At 38.3% G+C, this 17,895-nt stretch overlaps 1 protein-coding gene and 1 pseudogene across 2 annotated transcripts in view; both read left to right on the forward strand.

The window, feature by feature from the left end:
• MTMR9 (myotubularin related protein 9) overlaps nt 1-17,895 on the forward strand; it is a gene marked incomplete at both ends in the record, with an annotated part of 102,831 nt that overhangs the window by 20,717 nt on the left and 64,219 nt on the right. The window lies entirely within an intron of this gene.
• Nucleotides 285-651, forward strand: LOC307054260 (large ribosomal subunit protein P1-like; annotated as a pseudogene). Its single transcript has one exon. The product of its transcript is annotated as a large ribosomal subunit protein P1-like (transcript).

Raw genomic sequence — 17,895 nt, forward strand, 5'->3', positions numbered from 1 at the left:
TCAGATGTGACAGAGTTTGCAGTTTAAGTCTGAACAAGCTGGTTCCTTGTAAAACAGAACCATAACACTCTTCAAAGGTGTGTAATAGAATGCAGTTTCTGGACATGCACAATGTCCAGGATACAGTCCAAAGTTGAGCCAGGATATTATGACCCGTTCTCAAGAAAAAAGACAATCAGCTCCCTTTCCTCAGCTGCCGCTAAGGTGCTTGGTCCTTCCGAGGAAGCTAAGGCCGCGTTGGGGTGCGGCCCTCACTTCATCCGGTGACTAGCATCGTTCCTGGCAGCACCTGCCTAGCACTCACCTGCACCATGGCCTCCGTCTCGGAGCTCACCTGCATCTACTCAGCCCTCATCCTGCACGACTGAGGTGAGGGTCACGGAGGATAAGATCAATGCCTTCATTAAAGCAGCAGGTGTAAATGTTGAACCTTTCTGGCCAGGCTTGTTTGCAAAGGCTTTGGCCAGTGTCAACATCGGGAGCCTCATCTGCAATGTGGGGGCAGGTGGACCTGCCCCAGCAGCTGGTGCTGCCCCAGCAGGAGGTCCTGACCCCTCCCCCAGTGCTGTCCCAGCTGAGGAGAAGAAAGTGGAAGCAAAGAAAGAAGAATCTGAAGAGTCTGATGATGACATGGGCTTTGGTTTTTTTTGACTAAACTAAACCTCTTTAGTAACACAAAAAGCTGGGCTCTTTGCAAAAAACAAAAGACAATCAGCAATTGCCAACCCCAAGATGACTCAGATGTTCAAGTGATCATACAAGATCTTTTGAGCAGCTGTTTAAACTGCCCAATTTTCCATAAAGGAAACTATGCTTAAAATGAGAGAAAAGACAGGACACTTCAGCAGAGAAATAGAAAACATTAAGAAGAGTCAAATGGAACTCAGCATTTTTTGAAAAATTTGTATCTGAAATAAAATATTCACTACGCTAAATGACAGAGGACAGAAACAGTAAAATTGAAATTAGAGCAATAGAAATTATTTGGAGAAATAGAGAAGAGAAATTATGGAAAAATAAACAGAGCCTCAGGAACATGTGGAACAATATCAAAATGTCTAGTATATGTGTAATTACAGATCCAGGAGAGAATAGACAGAATAGGTAGAAAAAATATTTAAAGAAATAATGTTCAGAAACTAAAAATTTGGTGAATTTTCTGAATTCAAAAAACTCAGCAAGCCCCAAACAGGATAAGTATGAAGAAAATCATGCTAGGCACATCATAGTCAGACTGTCAATAAACCATGATAACATGAAGATCTTGAAAGCTGCCAGATAAAAACAACACATTACATACACAGAGACAATTCAAACGACCGTGGACTATTCATCAGAAATCATGGTGACTAGATGACAAAACTTTTAAAGTGTTGAAAGGAGTAAAACCTACCAACCCTGAATTCTGTATCTGGTGAAAGTATCTTTCAAGGAGGAAGGTGAGACAACATTTTCAGATAAAAAGAAACTAAGAATTTGTCACCAGGAGACCTTCACTGTAAGAAATGTTAAAGGAATTTCTTCAGACTGAAGGGAAATAATACCAGAGGGAAACCTGAATATTCAAAATGATTGAAGAATATTGGAAATGGTAAATTCTAGGTAAATATAACAAGCTATTTTTTTCTTTTTAGTGTCTTTAAAATATGTATGACTACTTAAAGCAAAAACTATGGCATTGGGGGCTTCCCTGGTGGCACAGTGGTTAAGAATCTGCCTGCCAGTGGAGGGGACACGGGTTCGAGCCTGCGCTCTAGAGCCCGCTAGCCACAACTACTGAGCCCGCGTGCCACAACTACGGAAGCCTGTGCTCTGCAACAAGAGAAGCCACCACAATGAGGAGCCCGCACACAGCAACGAAGACCCAATGCAGCCAAAAATAAATAAATAAATAAATTAATATATTAAAAAAACAAAAACAAACTATGGCATTGCCTTTATGGTGTTTATAGTGTATGTAGACATATTATGTATGGAAACTGTCATTAAAAATGACTGGGTGTGGTGTGGCTGAATGGATATAGACTAATACAGCTTCAAGGTTTTTACATATTACGTAATGTGGGCGAATATTTAAATTAACAATATATATTATCCCTAGAGCAGAGTTTCTCGAACTTGGCACTGTTGACATTTGGGCTAGATAATTCTTTGTTGTGAGAAGCTGTCCTGTGCATTGTAGGATGTTTGGCAGTATCCCTGGTCTGCCACTAGATGCCAGGAGCATTCTTCTCCTCCAACCCCAGTAGTCTTCAGTCATTTTATTTTTACAACTTTACTGGAGTATAATTGCTTCACAATGGTGTATTAGTTTCTGCTTTATAACAAAGTGAATCAGTTATACATATACATCTGTTCCCATATCTCTTCCCTCTTGCGTCTCCCTCCCTCCCACCCTCCCTATCCCACCCCTCCAGGTGGTCACAGAGCGCTGAGCTGATCTCCCTGTGCCATGCGGCTGCTTCCCACTAGCTATCTGTTTTACGTTTGGTAGCGTATATATGTCCATGCCACTCTCTCACTTTGTCACAGCTTACCCTTCCCCCTCCCCATATCCTCAAGTCCATTCTCTAGTAGGTCTGTGTCTTTATTCCTGTTTTACCCCTAGGTTCTTCATGACATTTTTTTTCTTAAATTCCGTATATATGTGTTAGCATACGGGATTTGTGTTTTTCTTTCTGACGTACTTCACTCTGTATGACAGACTCTAGGTCCATCCACCTCATTACACATAGCTCAATTTCATTTCTTTTTATGGCTGAGTAATATTCCATTGTATATATGTGCCACATCTTCTTTATCCATTCATCCGATGATGGACACTTAGGTTGTTTCCATCTCTGGGCTATTGTAAATAGAGCTGCAATGAACATTTTGGTACATGACTCTTTTTGAATTATGGTTTTCTCAGGGTATATGCCCAGTAGTGGGATTGCTGGCTCATATGGTAGTTCTATTTGTAGTTGTTTAAGGAACCTCCATACTGTTCTCCATAGTGGCTGTACCAATTCACATTCCCACCAGCAGTGCAAGAGTGTTCCGTTTTCTCCACACCCTCTCCAGCATTTATTATATCTAGATTTTTTGATGATGGGCATTCTGCCTGGTGTGAGATGATATCTCATTGTAGTTTTGATTTGCATTTCTCTAATGATTAATGATGTTGAGCATTCTTTCATGTGTTTGTTGGCAGTCTGTATATCTTCTTTGGAGAAATGTCTATTTAGGTCTTCTGCCCATTTTTGGATTGGGTTGTTTTTTTGCTGTTGAGCTGCATGAGCTGCTTATAAATTTTGGAGATTAATCCTTTGTCATTTGCTTCATTTGCAAATATTTTGTCCCATTTTGAGGGTTGTCTTTTGGTCTTGTTTATTCAGTCATTGACAGATGTTCTCTTGGGGCAAAATCACCCCTAGCTGAGAACCATTGTCTTAAGCAGTCACTTCTTAAAAATGTTAAGAGGTATAATTAAAAGATTGATACATTAAAGTGCAATTCTAAAAAGTATTTAAATAATTCAAAAGAAAGTGGGAAAGAAGAAACAGCAATAAAAACTGAAGGGGCAAACAGAAAATAAATGCTAGACTAAAATCCAGCTGTATCGTTATTTAATATTGGTGAGCTAAATGCTCCAATTAAAAGGCAGAGACTGTCAGAATGAATTAAAGAGAAAAAAGCAAGAGAGTTCCCTGGTGGCCTAGTGGTTAGGATTCCAAGGCTTTCACTGCTGAAGGCTCGGGTTCAGTCCCTGGTCGGGGAACTGAGATCCCTCAAGCTGCGTGGTGTGGCCAAAAAAGAAGAAAAGAAAGCAAGATGCAAATATTGCTGTGTACAAGAGATGCATTTTGAATATAAAGAGACAGATTGAAAATAAATGGGTGGGGAAAATGTGCCATGAAAATAGTAAGTATAAAAAAGAGGTAGCTTTATTAATTCCAGATTAAAAAAAAAACTTCAAGACACAGAATATTATCAAATGAAGAGGGTCATTCCATAATAATAAAATTCATCAGGACAACATAATGATTTATATATAAAAATAAATATTTATGCTTGATAGCCAAAATTGATGGAAATGAAGAAATAAGCAATTCTGTGATGATTGTAGATTGTTTAAACTGCCCTCTCAGCAAGTAATAGAACAACTAAACTGAAACAAAACAACAACAAAACAAGTAGAGACAGAGAATCTGAACAGCACTCTCTGGTATTCATTGAATACTACTTCCCAAGTTCTGCAGAATAAACAACATGCAAGAGCACATGGTATGTTTTCTAAGAATATACGCTGGGCTATTAAATAAATATCAATAAATTTAAAAGGATTGAAACCATACAGTATATAATCCCTGATCACAGAGTAATTATATTAGAAATCAGTTAACACTAAGGTATCGAGGAATACCCAGAGTCTTTCTAAATTAAACAAAATGCTTGTAAATAATCTGTAACTCAAAGATGAAATCAGAAAGGAAATTAGGAAATATTTTGAACTGAATGATAATATCAAAATTTGTAGAATATAGCTAAAGCAATGTTTAGAGAGAAACATAATGTTAAAGTGCTAATATAAAACAAGAAGAAAGGTCTAAAATCACCAACTTAAGCTCCAACTGAAGAAACTGGGAAAAAGAATGAGCAAAGTAACCTGAAAGAGTGAAATGATAAAAATAAGAGCAGAAATGAACAAAATAACTAGAACTAATAAGTTTAGCAAGGTTGCTCGTTACAAGTGTACAAAATCTAACTGGCAATAAGCAATCTTAAAATGAATAAAATACTTAGTAATAAGTTTAACAAAAGGGCAGGATCTATACACTGAAAAACACAAAACATTGCTGAGAGAAGTTAAAGGACATCTAAATAAAAGGAGAAACACATGTTCATGGATTGGAAGACAATATGATTAAGATCAGTAATGGGCTGAGTTATGTAAAGGACAAAATAGTAAATACTTTAGGCTTTGGGGGTCATGAAATCTTTGTTGCAGCTGCTCCACTCTGCTGTTAACAGCATGAAAACAGCAATAGATAATATATCAATGAGTGGTGCTGTGTTCCAATAGTATCTTACAGGCATACCTCGTTTTATTGCGTTTTCATCTTATTGTGCTTTTCAGATATTGCGTTCTTTACAAATTGAAAGTTTGTGGCAATCCTATGTCAAGCAAGTCTTTCAGTGCCATTTTTCCAACAGCGTTTGCTTACTTCATGTCTCTGTTGCATTTTGGTAATTCTGAAAATATTTCAAATCCTCCACCAGCAGAAAGATTATGACTTGCTAAAGGCTCAGATGATGGTTAGCATTTTTTAGCAACAAAATATTTTAAAATTAAGTATGTACATTTTATTTTTTTAAGACATATTGATGTTGCACACTTAATAGACTACAGTATAGTGTAAACATATACATGCATTGGGAAAGCAAAAAATTTGTGACTCGCTTTGTTGCAATATTCACTTCATTGCAGTGGTCTGGAACCAAACCTGCAATGTCTCTGAGGTATGCCCGCATTTACAAAAACAAGCAGGGGCCTGGATTTGGCTTGTGGACTATAGTTTGCTGACCTCTCATTAAGATGCTGATTCTCTCCAAATTGATTTATTAATTGAGTGCAACTCCTATCAAAATTCCAATAGATGTCTTTGTAGAAATTGTCAAGATTATCCTGAAATTTATATGGAACTGCAGAGTTACTAGAATAGCCAAAACAACTTTGAAAAAAAAAAGCTAAATTATTTACATTACTTGATTTCAAAATTTACTATCAGGTTACAGTAATCAAGAGAATGTGGTATATTGGCTTAAGGATAGATATATAAATCCATGGAACAGGATAGAGGGTCTAGAGAGAAACTCTCCCATTTGTGGTCAGTTTTTGCCAAAGGTGCCTAGACAATTCTATAGGTAAAGGAGAGTTTTTTTCAACTAATGGCATTGGAACAATTGGACTGATAAAAGATAGATCTAGACCTTTACTTCCATCCACAAAAATTAACTCAAAATATATTATAGACTAAAACATAAGAGCTAAAGGTATACAATTTCTTGAAGAAAACACAGGAGAAAATATTTATGACCATCGATTAGGCAAAGATTTCTTAAATAAGACACTAAAAGTGACCGAAAGCAGATTAGTGATTTCCTAGTATTGGGTGTGGAGGGAATCTATGGACTGCAAAGATGCACAAGGGTATCCCAGCAAACACCATGTAGGATAATCAAAAGGAAATTTTTACTTATATGTATTGAGTTCAGCTATCGAACAGTAAGGCAAAGAGAATATCAAAAAATTAACCAAAGAGAAAAGATAAATTACATACATGGTGAAACAAAATTAGAAGAGAAAAAAAACCAATTTGATAAAATTAAACATCTACTTATGACAAAAGCTCTTAGCAGAGTTGGATTTGAAAGGAATTTATTTAATCTGATACAAGGTAGCTACAAAAACAAAAATATACAAAAAGCAAATCTTTCATTATTCCCTTTAAGTTCAAGAGTGAGACAAAGATGCCTGCCATCGCTACTCCTAGCTGACTCAGGAAGACAAGAAGGAAAAATAAAAGGTATTAGGATTGAAATGAAAGAAGCAAAATTGCTATTAGTCGGGTTTTTTTGTTTTGTTTTTTTTGGCCACACAGTACATGGGATCTTAATTCCCCGATCGGGGGTTAAACCTGCCCCCCTGCATTGGGTGCACAAAGTCTTAACCATTGGACCACCAGGGAAGTCCCTGCTCTTAGTTGTTGATTATATGCTTTTCTACATAGGAAACTGAAAGAATCTTGAAATTGTAGGCATTTCTCTACACCAAACTTTTTTTTTTTTTTTTTTTTTTGTGGCACGCGGGCCTCCCACCGCCATGGCCTCTCCTGCTGCGGAGCACAGGCCCCGGAAGCGCAGGCCCAGCGGCCATGGCCCACGGGCCCAGCTGCTCCGCGGCATGTGGGATCCTCCCGGACCGGGGCACGAACCTGTGTGCCCCGCATTGGCAGGCGAACTCCCAATTACTGCACCACCAGGGAAGCCCCCAAACATAATTTTGAAGACATACAACTAAAATGCAATAAAAATATAAAGTTCCTAGGAGTATATCTAAGAAAAGATATGAAAGATGTTTATTGAGAGAATTTTAAAACTTTATTGAAAAATTAAGAAAGCTTTGATAAGTGGAGGGACACTATGCTCATAGATAATGATATTAAATATTATAAAGATGTCTCCAAATCAATCTATAAAGTCGGTGCCATCTTATTAAAAAACCAGTGGGCTTCTACGTGGAATTTGATAAAAGTTACGTGAAAGAGCAAAGGATCAAGGGTAACCAAGGTTCTCTTGAAGAACAAGAAAGAGCGAAGAGGACTCTAGGAGACGTAGCCTACTAAATACAAAGCTTATTCTAAAAGCCATGGATGGACTTGCTGCAGCTAGACAAGTGGGACAGAATAGAGAGGCCAACGTGTGGAAAGTTAATATTTGACAGAAGTAGCATTGCAGGTCAATGAAGAATCATAGCATTCTCTGGAGTAGGAAATCAGTAAGTACTACCTAATTGTGAAAAACAGCCAAAAATTTAAAAAAAAAAACAAAAAAATAAGCTGAAAGAGTTGAAAATGGTTGCTTCTGGGGAAAGGGAATTAGATGATGGGTGAGCAGGAAACAGGTAACTTCCTTTTTAAAAAATAATTTATTAGAAACTGTCTTTTAAATTAGTAATGTGAATAACTGAGCAGTGAAAACATTTAATTAAAAATATAATATTGTATCTTGTAAAAGGATTTTTTATTTTTTTATTTATTTTTTACATCTTTATTGGAGTATAATTGCTTTACAGTGGTGTGTTAGTTTCTGCTTTATAACAAAGTGAATCAGTTATACATATACATATGTCCCAATATCTCTTCCCTCTTGCGTCTCCCTCCCTCCCACCCTCCCTATCCCACCCCTCTAGGTGGTCACAAAGCACCGAGCTAATCTCCCTGTGCTATGCAGCTGCTTCCCACTATCTATCTACCTTACGTTTGGTAGTGTATATATGTCCATGCCTCTCTATCGCTCTGTCACAGCTTACCCTTCCCCCTCCCCATATCCTCAGGTCCATTCTCTAGTAGGTCTATGTCTTTATTCCTGTCTTACCCCTAGGTTCTTCATGACAGATTTTTTTCTTAAATTCCATATATATGTGTTAGCATACAGTATTTGTCTTTCTCTTTCGGACTTACTTCACTCTGTATGACAGACTCTAGGTCTATCCACCTCATTACAAATAGTACAATTCCCTTTCTTTTTATGGCTGAGTAATATTCCATTGTATATATGTGCCACAGCTTCTTTACCCATTCATCCGATGATGGACACTTAGGTTGTTTCCATCTCCGGGCGATTGTAAGTAGAGCTGCAATGAACATTTTGGTACATGACTCTGTTTGAATTATGGTTTTCTCAGGGTATATGCCTAGTAGTGGGATTGCTGGGTCATATGGTAGTTCTACTTGTAGTTTTTTAAGGAACCTCCATACTGTTCTCCATAGAGGCTGTACCAATTCACATTCCCACCAGCAGTGCAAGAGTGTTCCCTTTTCTCCACACCCTCTCCAGCATTTATTGTTTCTAGATTCTTTGATGATGGCCATTCTGACTGGTGTGAGATGATATCTCATTGTAGTTTTGATTTGCATTTCTCTAATGATTAATGATGTTGAGCATTCTTTCATGTGTTTGTTGGCAGTCTGTATATTTTCTTTGGGGAAATGTCTACTTAGCTCTTCTGCCCATTTTTGGATTGGGTTGTTTGTTTTTTTGCTATTGAGCTGCATGAGCTGCTTATAAATTTTGGAGATTAATCCTTTGTCATTTGCTTCATTTTTAAATACTTTGTCCCATTCTGAGGGTTGTCTTTTGGTTTTGTTTATGGTTTCCTTTGCTGTGCAAAAGCTTTGAAGTTTCATTAGGTCCCATTTGTTAATTTTTGTTTTTATTTCCATTTCTCTAGGAGGTGGGTCCAAAAGGATCTTGCTGTGATTTATGTCATAGAGTGTTCTGCCTGTGTTTTCCTCTAAGAGTTTGATAGTTTCTGGCCTTACATTTAGGTCTTTAATCCATTTTGAGCTTATTTTTGTTTATGGTGTTAAGGAGTGATCTAATCTCATACTTTTACATGTACCTGTCCAGTTTTCCCAGCACCAGTTATTGAAGAGGCTGTCCTTTCTCCAGTGTACATTCCTGCCTCCTTTATCAAAGATATGGTGACCATATGTGCGTGGGTTTATCTCTGGGCTTTCTATCCTGTTCCATTGATCTATCTTTCTGTTTTTGTGCCAGTACCATACTGTCTTGATTACTGTAGCTTTGTAGTATAGTCTGAAGACAGGGAGCCTGATTCCTCCAGCTCCGTATTCCGTTCTCAAGATCCCTTTGGCTATTCGGGGTCTTTTGTGTTTCCATACAAATTGTGAAATTTTTTGTTCTAGTTCTGTGAAAAATGCCAGTGGTAGTTTGATAGGGATTGCATTGAATCTGTAGTTTGCTTTGGGTAGTAGAGTCATTTTCCCAATATTGATTCTTCCAATCCAGGAACATGGTATTTCACTCCATCTATTTGTATCATCTTTAATTTCTTTCATCAATGTCTTATAATTTTCTGCATACAGGTCTTTTGTCTCCTTAGGTAGGTTTATTCCTAGATATTTTATTCTTTTTGTTGCAGTGATAAATGGGAGTGTTTTCTTGATTTCACTTTCAGATTTTTCATCATTAGTGTACAGGAATGCCAGAGATTTCTGTGCATTAATTTTGCATCCTGCTACTTTACGAAATTCATTGATTAGCTCTAGTAGTTTTCTGGTAGCATCTTTAGGATTCTCTATGTATAGTATCATGTCATCTGCAAAGAGTGACAGCTTTACTTCTTCTTTTCCGATTTGGATTCCTTTTATTTCCTTTTCTTCTCTGATTCCTGTGGCTAACATATCCAAAACGATGTTGAATAAGAGTGGTGAGAGTGGGCAACCTGGTCTTGTTGCTGATGTTGGTGGAAATGGTTTCAGTTTTTCACCATTGAGGACAATGTTGGCTGTGGGTTTGTCATATATGGCCTTTATTATGTTGAGGAAAGTTCCCTGTATGCCTAGTTTCTGCAGGGTTTTTATCATAAGTGGGTGTGGAATTTTGTCAAAAGCTTTCTCTGCATCTATTGAGATGATCATATGGTTTTTCTCCTTCAATTTGTTAATATGGTGTATCACGTTGATTGATTTGCATATATTGAAGAATCCTTGCATTCCTGGAATAAACCCCACTTGATCATGGTGTATGATCCTTTAAATGTGCTGTTGGATTCTGTTTGCTAGTATTTTGGTGAGGATTTTTGCATCTATGTTCATCAGTGATATTGGCCTGTAGTTTTCTCTCTTTGTGACATCCTTGTGTGGTTTTGGTATCAAGATGATGGTGTCCTCGTAGAATGAGTTTGGGGGTGTTCCTCCCTCTGCTATATTTTGGAAGAGTTTGAGAAGGATAGGTGTTAGCCCTTCTCTAAATGTTTGAGAGAATTTGCCTGTGAAGTCATCTGGTCCTGGGCTTTTGTTTGTTGGAAGATTTTTTTTTTTTTTTTTTTTTTTTTTTTTTGTACGCGGGCCTCTCAATGTTGTGGCCTCTCCCGTTGCGAAGCACAGGCTCCGGATGCGCAGGCTCAGCGGCCATGGCTCACGGGCCCAGCCGCTCCGCGGCATGTGGGATCTTCCCGGACCGGGGCACGAACCCGTGTCCCCTGCATCGGCAGGCGGACTCTCAACCACTGCGCCACCAGTGAAGCCCCTGTTCGAAGATTTTTAATCACAGTTTCAATTTCAGTGCTTGTGATTGGTCTGTTCATATTTTCTATTTCTTCTTGATTCAGTCTTGGCAGGTTGTGCATTTCTAAGAATTTGTCCATTTCTTCCAGGTTGTCCATTTTATTGGCATAGAGTTGCTTGTAGTAATCTCTCATGATCTTTTGTATTTCTGCAGTGTCAGTTGTTACTTCTCCTTTTTCATTTCTAATTCCATTGATTTGAGTCTTCTCTCTTTTTCTTGATGAGTCTGGCTAATGGTTTATCAATTTTGTTTATCTTCTCAAAGAACCAGCTTTTAGTTTGGTTGATCTTTGCTATCGTTTCCTTCATTTCTTTTTCATTTTTCTTTTTTTTTAACAACTTTATTGGTCTATAGTTGCTTTACAAAGTTATGTTAGTTTCTGCTGTATAACAAAGTGAATCAGCTACATGTATACATATATCCCCATATCTACTCCCTCTTGCGTCTCGCTCCAACGCTCCCTATCTCACCCCTCTAGATGGTCACAAAGCACTGAGCTGTTCTCCTTGTGCTATGCAGCTGCTTCCTACTAGCTATCTGTTTTACATTTGGTAGTTTATATATGTCAATGCTACACTCTCACTTCGTCCCAAATTACCCTTCTCCCTCCCTGTGTCCTCAAGTCCATTCTCTACATCTGCGTCTTGATTCCTGTCCTCCCCCTAGGTTCATCAGAACCATTTTTTTTTTGGATTCCAGATATATGTGTTAGCATACAATATTTGTTTTTCTCTTTCTGACATACTTCATTCCGTATGATAGACTCTAGGTCCATCCACCTCACAACAAATAAATAAATTTTGTTTCCTTTTATGGCTGAGTAACATTCCATTGTATAGATGAGGCAGATCTTCTTTTTTTTTTTATTAGTTTCTGCTTTATAACAAAGTGAATCAGTTATACATACACATCTGTTCCCATATCTCTTCCCTCTTGCGTCTCCCTCCCTCCCACCCTCCCTATCCCACCCCTCCAGGCATTCACAAAGTACCGAGCTGATCTCCCTGTGCTATGCAGCTGCTTCCCACTAGCTATCTACCTTACGTTTGGTAGTGTATATATGTCCATGCCTCTCTCTCGCTTTGTCACAGCTCACCTTCCCACTCCGCATATCCTCAAGTCCATTCTCAAGTAGATCTGTGTCTTTATCCCTGTCTTACCCCTATGTTCTTCATGACATTTTTTTTTTCTTAAATTCCATATATATGTGTCAGCATACAGTATTTGTCTTTCTCTTTCTGACTTACTTCACTCTGTATGACAGACTCTAGGTCCATCCACCTCATTACACATAGCTCAATTTCATTTCTTTTTATGGCTGAGTAATATTCCATTGTATATATGTGCCACAGCTTCTTTACCCATTCATCCGATGATGGACACTTAGGTTGTTTCCATCTCCGGGCTATTGTAAATAGGGCTGCTATGAACATTTTGGTACATGTCTCTTTTTGAATGATGGTTTTCTCAGGGTATATGCCCAGTAGTGGGATTGCTGGGTCATATGGTAGTTCTATTTGTAGTTTTTTAAGGAACCTCCATACCGTTCTGCATAGTGGCTGTACCAATTCACATTCCCACCAGCAGTGCAAGAGTGTTCCCTTTTCTCCACACCCTCTCCAGCATTTATTGTTTCTAGATTTCTTGATGATGGCCATTCTGACTGGTGTGAGATGATATCTCATTGTAGTTTTGATTTGCATTTCTCTAATGAGTAAAGATGTTGAGCATTCTTTCATGTGTTTGTTGGCAGTCTGTATATCTTCTTTGGAGAAATGCCTATTTAAGTCTTCGGCCCATTTTTGGATTGGGTTGTTTGTTTTTTTGCTATTGAGCTGCATGAGCTGTTTATAAATTTTGGAGATTAATCCTTTGTCAGTTGCTTCATTTGCAAATATTTTCTCCCATTCTGAGGGTTGTCTTTTGGTCTTCTTTATGGTTTCCTTTGCTGTGCAAAAGCTTTGAAGTTTCATTAGGTCCCATTTGTTTATCTTTGTTTTTATTTCCATTTCTCTAGGAGGTGGGTCCAAAAGGATCTTGCTGTGATTTAGGTCATAGAGTGTTCTGCCTATGTTTTCCTCTAAGAGTTTGATAGTTTCTGGCCTTACATTTAGGTCTTTAATCCATTTTGAGCTTATTTTTGTGTATGGTGTTAGGGAATGATCTAATCTCATACTTTTACATGTCCCTGTCCAGTTTTCCCAGCACCAGTTATTGAAGAGGCTGTCCTTTCTCCACTGTACATTCCTGCCTCCTTTATCAAAGATAAGTTGACCATATGTGTGTGGGTTTATCTCTGGGCTTTCTATCCTGTTCCATTGATCTATCTTTCTGTTTTTGTGCCAGTACCACACTGTCTTGATTACTGTAGCTTTGTAGTATAGTCTGAAGTCAGGGAGCCTGATTCCTCCAGCTCCCTTTTTCGTTCTTAAGATTGTTTTGGCTATTCGGGGTCTTTCGTTTCTCCAAACAAATTTTGAAATTTTTTGTTCTAGTTCTGTGAAAAATGCCAGTGGTAGTTTGATAGGGATTGCATTGAATCTGTAGATTGCTTTGGGTAGTAGAGTCATTTTCACAATATTGATTCTTCCAATCCAGGAACATTGTATATCTCTCCATCTATTTGTATCATCTTTAATTTCTTTCATCGGTGTCTTTTAATTTTCTGCATACAGGTCTTTTGTCTCCTTAGGTAGGTTTATTCCTAGATATTTTATTCTTTTTGTTGCAATGGTAAATGGGAGTGTTTTCTTGATTTCATTTTCAGATTTTTCATCATTAGTGTACAGGAATGCCAGAGATTTCTGTGCATTAATTTTGTATCCTGCTACTTTACGAAATTCATTGATTAGCTCTAGTAGTTTTCTGGTAGCATCTTTAGGATTCTCTATGTATAGTATCATGTCATCTGCAAAGAGTGACAGCTTTACTTCTTCTTTTCCGATTTGGATTCCTTTTATTTCCTTTTCTTCTCTGATTGCTGTGGCTAAAACTTCCAAAACGATGTTGAATAAGAGTGGTGAGAGTGGGCAGCCTTGTCTTGTTCCTGATCTTAGTGGAAATGGTTTCAGTTTTTCACCATTGAGGACAATGTTGGCTGTGGGTTTGTCATATATGGCCTTTATTATGTTGAGGAAAGTTCCCTGTATGCCTAGTTTCTGCAGGGTTTTTATCATAAATGGGTGTTGAATTTTGTCAAAAGCTTTCTCTGCATCTGTTGAGATGATCATATGGTTTTTCTCCTTCAACTTGTTAATGTGGTGTATCACATTGATTGATTTACGTATATTGAAGAATCCTTGCATTCCTGGAATAAACCCCACTTGATCATGGTGTATGATCCTTTTAATGTGCTGTTGGATTCTGTTTGCTAGTATTTTGTTGAGGATTTTTGCATCTATGTTCATCAGTGATATTGGCCTGTAGTTTTTTTTCTTTGTGACATCCTTGCCTGGTTTTGGTATCAAGGTGATGGTGGCCTCATAGAATGAGTTTGGGAGTGTTCCTTCCTCTGAAATTGTTTGGAAGAGTTTGAGAAGGATGGGTGTTAGCTCTTCTCTAAATGTTTGATAGAATTCACCTGTGAAGCCATCTGGTCTTGGGCTTTTGTTTGTTGGAAGATTTTTAATCACAGTTTCAATTTCAGTGCTTGTGATTGGTCTATTCATATTTTCTATTTCTTCCTGATTCAGTCTTGGCAGGTTGTGCATTTCTAAGAATTTGTCCATTTCTTCCAGGTTGTCCATTTTATTGGCATAGAGTTGCTTATAGTAATCTCTCATGATCTTTTGTATTTCTGCAGTGTCAGTTGTTACTTCTCCTTCTTCATTTCTAATTGTATTGATTTGAGTCTTCTCCCTTTTTTTCTTGATGAGTCTGGCTAATGGTTTGTCTATTTTGTTTATCTTCTCAAAGAACCAGCTTTTAGTTTTATTGATCTTTGCTATCGTTTCCTTCATTTCTTTTTCATTTATTTCTGATCTGATCTTTATGATTTCTTTCCTTCTGCTAACTTTGGGGGTTTTTTGTTCTTCTTTCTCTAATTGCTTTAGGTGCAGGGTCAGGTTGTTTGCTCGAGATGTTTCCTGTTTCTTAAGGTGGGATTGTATTGCTATAAACTTCCCCCTTAGAACTGCTTTTGCTGAGTCCCATAGGTTTTGGGTCGTCGTGTCTCCATTGTCATTTGTTTCTAGGTATTTTTTAATTTCCTCTTTGATTTCTTCAGTGATCACTTCGTTATTGCGTAGTGTATTGTTTAGCCTCCATGTGTTTGTATTTTTTACAGATCTTTTCCTGTAATTGATGTGTAGTCTCATAGCATTGTGGTCGGAAAAGATACTTGATACAATTTTAATTTTCTTAAATTTACCAAGGCTTGATTTGTGACCCAAGATATGATCTATCCTGGAGAATGTTCCATGAGCACTTGAGAAAAATGTGTATTCTGTTGTTTTTGGATGGAATGTCCTATAAATATCAATTAAGTCCATCTTGTTTAATGTATCATTTAAAGCTTGTGTTTCCTTATTTATTTTCATTTTGGATGATCTGTCCATTGGTGAAAGTGGGGTGTTAAAGTCCCCTACTATGATTGTGTTACTGTCGATTTCCCCTTTTATGGCTGTTAGTATTTGCCTTATGTATTGAGGTGCTCCTATGTTGGGTGCATAAATATTTACAATTGTTATATCTTCTTCTTGGATCGATCCCTTTATCGTTATGTAGTGTCCTTCTTTGTCTCTTCTAATAGTCTTTATTTTAAAGTCTATTTTGTCTGATATAAGAATTGCTACTCCAGCTTTCTTTTGATTTCCATTTGCATGGAATATCTTTTTCCATCCCCTTACTTTCAATCTGTATGTGTCTCTAGGTCTGAAGTGGGTCTCTTGTAGACAGCATATATATGGGTCTTGTTTTTGTATCCATTCAGCCAATCTGTGTCTTTTGGTGGGAGCATTTAGTCCATTTACATTTAAGGTAATTATTGATATGTATGTTCCTATTCCCATTTCCTTAATTGCTTTGGGTTCGTTATTGTAGGTATATTCCTTCTGTTGTGTTTCTTGCCTAGAGAAGTTCCTTTAGCATTTGTTGTAAAGCTGGTTTGGTGGTGCTGAACTCTCTCAGCTTTTGCTTGTCTGTAAACGTTTTAATTTCTCCATCAAATCTGAATGAGATCCTTGCTGGGTAGAGTAATCTTGGTTGCAGGTTTCTCTCCTTCATCACTTTAATTATGTCCTGCCACTCCCTTCTGGCTTGTAGAGTTTCTGCTGAGAGATCAGCTGTTAACCTGATGGGGATTCCCTTGTGTGTTATTTGTTGTTTTTCCCTTGCTGCTTTTAATATGATTTCTTTGTGTTTAATTTTTGACAGTTTGATTAATATGTGTCTTGGCGTATTTCTCCTTGGATTTATTCTGTATGGGACTCTCTGTGCCTCCTGGACTTGATTAACTATTTCCTTTCCCATATTAGGGAAGTTATCAACTATAATCTCTTCAAATATTTTCTCAGCCCCTTTCTTTTTCTCTTCTTCTTCTGCAACCCCTATAATTCGAATGTTGGTGCGTTTAATGTTGTCCCAGAGGTCTCTGAGACTGTCCTCTGTTCTTTTCATTCTTTTTTCTTTATTTTGCTCTGCATCAGTTATTTCCACTATTTTATCTTCCACCTCACTTATCCGTTCTTCTGCCTCAGTTATTCTGCTATTGATCCCATCTAGAGTATTTTTCATTTCATTTATTGTGTTTTTAATCGATGCTTAATTCGTCTTTAGTTCTTCTAGGTCCTTGTTAATTGTTTCTTGCATTTTGTCTATTCTATTTCCAAGATTTTGGATCTTGGAAATAGAATCTTGGATCATCTTTAGTATCATTATTCTGAATTCTTTTTCAGGTAGACTGCCTATTACCTCTTCATTTGTTAGGTCTGGTAGGTTTTTATCTTGCTCCTTCACCTGCCATGTGTTTTTCTGTGTTTTCATTTTGCTTATGTTACTGTGTTTGGGGTCTCCTTTTTGCAGGCTGCAGATTCGTAGTTCCTGTTGTTTTTGGTGTCTGTCCCCAGTGGCTAAGGTTGTTTCAGTAGGTTGTGTAGGCTTCCTGGTGGGGGGGACTAGAGCCTGTGTTCTGGTGGTTGAGGCTCGATCTTGTCTTTCTGGTGGACAGGTCCACATCTGGTGGTGTGTTTTGGGGTGGCTGTGGCCTTATTATGTTTTTAGGCAGCCTCTCTGTTAATGGGTGGGGTTGTGTTCCTGCCTTGCTAGTTGCTTGGCATAGGGTGACCAGCACTGTAGCCTGCTGGTCGTTGACTGAAGCTGGGTGCTGGTGTTGAGATGGAGATCTCTGGGAGATTTTCGCTGCTTGATATTATGTGGAGCTGGGTGGTCTCTTGTGGACCCATGTCCTGAAGTTGGTCTCCCACTTCAGAGGCACAGCACTGACTCCTGGCTGCAGCACCAAGAGCCTTTCATCTACCCGGCTCAGAATAAAAGGGAGAAAAAGTAGAAAGAAAGAATTAGTAGAAGAAAGAAAGAGAGAGAGAAAGAAAGGAAGAAGGAAAGAAAGGAAGGAAGGAAGGAAGAAAGAAAGGAGGGAGAGAGGGAGGAATGAAAGAAAAAGGAAGAGTGAATGGAAGAAGGGAGGGAGGGAGGAAGGAAAGAAAGAAAGAAAGACAGGAGGGAGGGAGGGAGGAAGGAAAGAAAGACAGAAGGGAGGGAGGGAGGAAGGAAAGAAAGAAAGAAAGACAGGAGGGAGGGAGGGAGGAAGGAAAGAAAGACAGGAGGGAGGGAGGGAGGAAGGAAAGAAAGACAGGAGGGAGGGAGAGAGGAAGGAAAGAAAGACAGGAGGGAGGGAGGGAGGAAGGAAAGAAAGACAGGAGGGAGGGAGAGAGGAAGGAAAGAAAAAGAAAGAGTGAAAGGAAGAAGGGAGGGAGGGAGGAAGGAAAGAAAGAAAGACAGGAGGGAGGGAGGGAGGAAGGAAAGAAAGACAGGAGGGAGGGAGAGAGGAAGGAAAGAAAAAGAAAGAGTGAAAGGAAGAAG

Source organism: Hyperoodon ampullatus, assembly GCF_949752795.1.
Source record: "Hyperoodon ampullatus genome assembly, chromosome: 6".
NCBI lineage: Eukaryota > Metazoa > Chordata > Mammalia > Artiodactyla > Ziphiidae > Hyperoodon > Hyperoodon ampullatus.